Source organism: Pecten maximus, chromosome 2, assembly GCF_902652985.1.
Source record: "Pecten maximus chromosome 2, xPecMax1.1, whole genome shotgun sequence".
In the NCBI taxonomy this organism is placed as follows: Eukaryota; Metazoa; Mollusca; class Bivalvia; order Pectinida; family Pectinidae; genus Pecten; species Pecten maximus.
In genome coordinates this window covers 4,568,216-4,572,286 of record NC_047016.1, presented here as the reverse complement: position 1 = coordinate 4,572,286, position 4,071 = coordinate 4,568,216, and positions in this window count along the sequence as shown.

Below are 4,071 nucleotides of genomic sequence, written 5' to 3'. Positions count from 1 at the left end.
TAATGATCATCTTACTTCGTTTATCTCGACAAATTAAAAAAAGTCAATTTAGCAGTGTGAAGAAAAGCTTTGTTCGAACTCAAAATGTAACGAAACACGAACAAAATATTGCAGACGAAAGACCGGAGGAAAAAAGGGAGAAATGCTATATTGTTTACAATTCGTTTACTCATTAATGACTGTCATGCTAATCTAAATGAAAACCAAGTAATTAACGTTTTCCAAAAGAGAAACGGGCATGGACAACGAAACCACGTGATAACTTACAATATTGATTAGTTATCTCATAAAATATTATAACAACAGAAAAATATTATACCGGAGAAATGCCCTAACAACAGAGGAATGTCATAACAACAGAGAAATGTCATAACAACAGAGAAATGCCATAACAACAGAGAAATGTCATAAAAACAGAGAAATGTCATAACGACAGACAACAGAGAAATATTATAACAAAAGAGAAATATTATAACAATGAGAAAAATTACGACAGAGAAATGCCATAACAACAGAGAAATTTCATAACAACAGAGAAATGCCATAACGACAGACAACAGAGAAATATTATAACAAAAGAGAAATATTATAACAATGAGAAAAATTACGACAGAGAAATGCCATAACAACAGAGAAATGTCATGACAACAGAGAAATGCCATAACGACAGACAACAGAAATGTCATAAAAGAGAAATATTATATGACAGAGAGTTGTCATTACAGCAAAGAAATGTCATAACAGAGAAAAATTATAACAGCAGAGAAATGGCATAACAACAGAGAAATAATATACCGGAGAAATGTCATAACAACAGAGAAATGTCATAACAACAGAGAAATGTCATAACAACAGAAATGTCATAACAACAGAGAAATGTCATAACAACAGAGAAATGTCATAACAACAGAGAAATGTCATAACAACAGAGAAACGTCATAACAACAGAGAAACGTCATAACAGCAGTTATTACAGTTATAACAACAATGAAAACCGACATTAAACGTAAGCGTAAGTCTAACTCGTTATCAAACCGCAAAATATGAACAAAAAATAACTAATAACATGGAGAACCATGAAAAAGGGAGAATAAGACCATGTGTTCCGGTGGAGTAAGCGTCTTCTACTTTCTCGGCGAATCACATCGAGCAAATTTAGGTCAAATCTGGGTGAAGTCTCGTCCTCAAAATGAGAACGGAGCTATTAGGCATATCATCAAGTATCGAACACGTCTGACATCATATCACACAGGGAAATAATTGTTTTCCAAATGAGTTCATGATTTCTATCATAAATTGTGCTATGGTCCCTTTTCTTTTTAATTTTTTCGTAAGTAGTCACATCTGTCTCGAAATTGTGAAAATGGGAAAAAAAGTTCTTGAACATCGAATCAACTGGGACATGTGAACAGCGTAAGTAAGGGAAGGATTGCTGTTACAATCTAGAAATGGAAACTGAAAGATTGAAATAATCAGGCCTATCATACAGCTTAGCTGTAAGTAAAGGTCAAGGTAAGCGGCTTATGTTGAAGAGGTTGCAGTGTACAGGGTATGGTAGATCGACATATTCAATAATGTTTGTTATTTATCGTCAAAGTATAAAATTGAAGGACTGCTAGATGTCTTTTACCTGTTCTGATAAGCTCTTCAATACACTGTCATTTTTATCAACCTTGTATGAAAAACATAAACGAGTCGGCCAGTAGGGGGGAGAGCTATTTCAATGGGTCGTCCAATAGTGTTTTGGATGATCTTATCACCAAACTCAACTAAGATACCTTATAAACAACACTTAAAGGATTGAACACAAATTAACAAGTTATCACAACTTATCAATCCATAATACAATTATACATATGCATTTTTTGACAAAGGCCTAATGATAATAGGCATAACTGTAATAGAGTATCCTAAACAGGGCAGTAATAATACACATGCACTCGTTGATTTTCATTGTATTAGATTCCAGTTTTTTCATCATCATCATCATCATCATCATCACCATCATCATCATCATCATCATCATCATCACCACCACCACCACCACCACCATCACCACCACCATCACCATCATCATCATCACCACCACCACCACCACCACCACCATCACCATCACCATCATCATCACCACCACCACCACCACCACCACCTACCCAACCACCACCACCACCATCATCATCATCATCATCATCATCATCATCATCATCATCATCATCATCATCATCATCATCACCACCACCACCATCACCATCACCATCATCATCACCACCACCACCACCACCACCTACCCAACCACCACCACCACCACCATCATCATCATCATCATCATCATCATCATCATCATCATCATCATCATCATCATCATCATGTCATCATCATCATCATTGTTGAAGCTATCACCATAGCCATCTATCCAAAAATCACTGACTGTATAATTCAAGATCATGGGGGGGTAATAATTTTTAAAAAAAGTATCACCTTTACTAATAGCTTTGTATATACTTTGGATAATATAGTGGACGGAACTATGAAGACAGTGCATTTTATATATATAATGTTTGATCATCATAAGTATTTCAATGTCAATCGTATCCTTTTTAATAAAAAAACTAAAAGTAATGAGTCTTTATTAAAATCAAAAGGAACAGTAAATGCATCTGAAAGGATTTCAAAGCTTGTATGTAGATTCTGAAACTCTTGGCATTCCCACAGTCGTAATAGAACAGTATAAATATATCTCTTAACTTTACTTTACTATTCCATAAAAAAAAAACTCATAAAGAATACTGTTCAGTTTTGAAAGAATTGTTTTCACCTGTATTGGGAAATGAGATAAACTGAAAAATTAATAATGACTTAATTATGTGGATTGTACCAGTTAGAGTGACTTGATTATGTGGATTGTATCAGTTGGAGTGACGTAATTATGTGGATTGTACCAGTTGTAGTGACGTAATTATGTGGATTGTATCAGTTGGAGTGACGTAATTATGTGGATTGTACCAGTTGTAGTGACGTAATTATGTGGATTGTATCAGTTGGAGTGACGTAATTATGTGGATTGTACCAGTTGGAGTGACGTAATTATGTGGATTGTATCAGTTGGAGTGACGTAATTAATTGGATTGTACCAGTTGGAGTGACTTAATTATGTGGATTGTACCAGTTGGAGTGACGTAATTATGTGGATTGTACCAGTTGGAGTGACGTAATTATGTGGATTGTATCAGTTGGAGTGACGTAATTATGTGGATTGTACCAGTTGGAGTGACGTAATTATGTGGATTTTACCAGTTGGAGTGACGTAATTATGTGGATTGTATCAGTTGGAGTGACGTAATTATGTGGATTGTACCAGTTGGAGTGACGTAATTATGTGGATTGTACCAGTTGGAGTGACGTAATTATGTGGATTGTACCAGTTGGAGTGACGTAATTATGACGATTTTACCAGTTGGAGTGACGTAATTAATTGGATTGTACCAGTTGGAGTGACGTAATTGTGTGGATTGTACCAGTTGGAGTGACTTAATTATGTGGATTTTACCAGTTGGATTGACGTGATTATGTCGATTTTACCAGTTGGAGTGACGTAATTATGACGATTTTACCAGTTGGATTGACGTGATTATGTCGATTTTACCAGTTGTAGTGACGTAATTATGTGGATTTTACCAGTTTGGGGTGACGTAATTATGTGAAGGTCTTGCGGGATGAAGTCTTTAAGCTCATGATACAATAGTAAACGTTGATCTGAACAATTTTACATACGAAAAAGAAAGGATGTACATCTTCAATAGGATGTCCACATTGGCAATGTTGATAATTTATCAAATTAGCATGAAATGATTCATTATTGACAGAACTTCATCTGTTCCTTAATCTGCCATGCAAGATGTTGAATTTGTAGATTTCTAAAGCTACGAAGGGGATGTTGAAAGGCCAAACATGACAGACTTTGCCGGATATCATGATCTAAATGATTCCATAGTTGGATGGTAGATGGAAAGAATGAGTGCATTGTGAGTTGTAAAGGGTAATTACTAGCATTATTATGAAATACTTTTACCA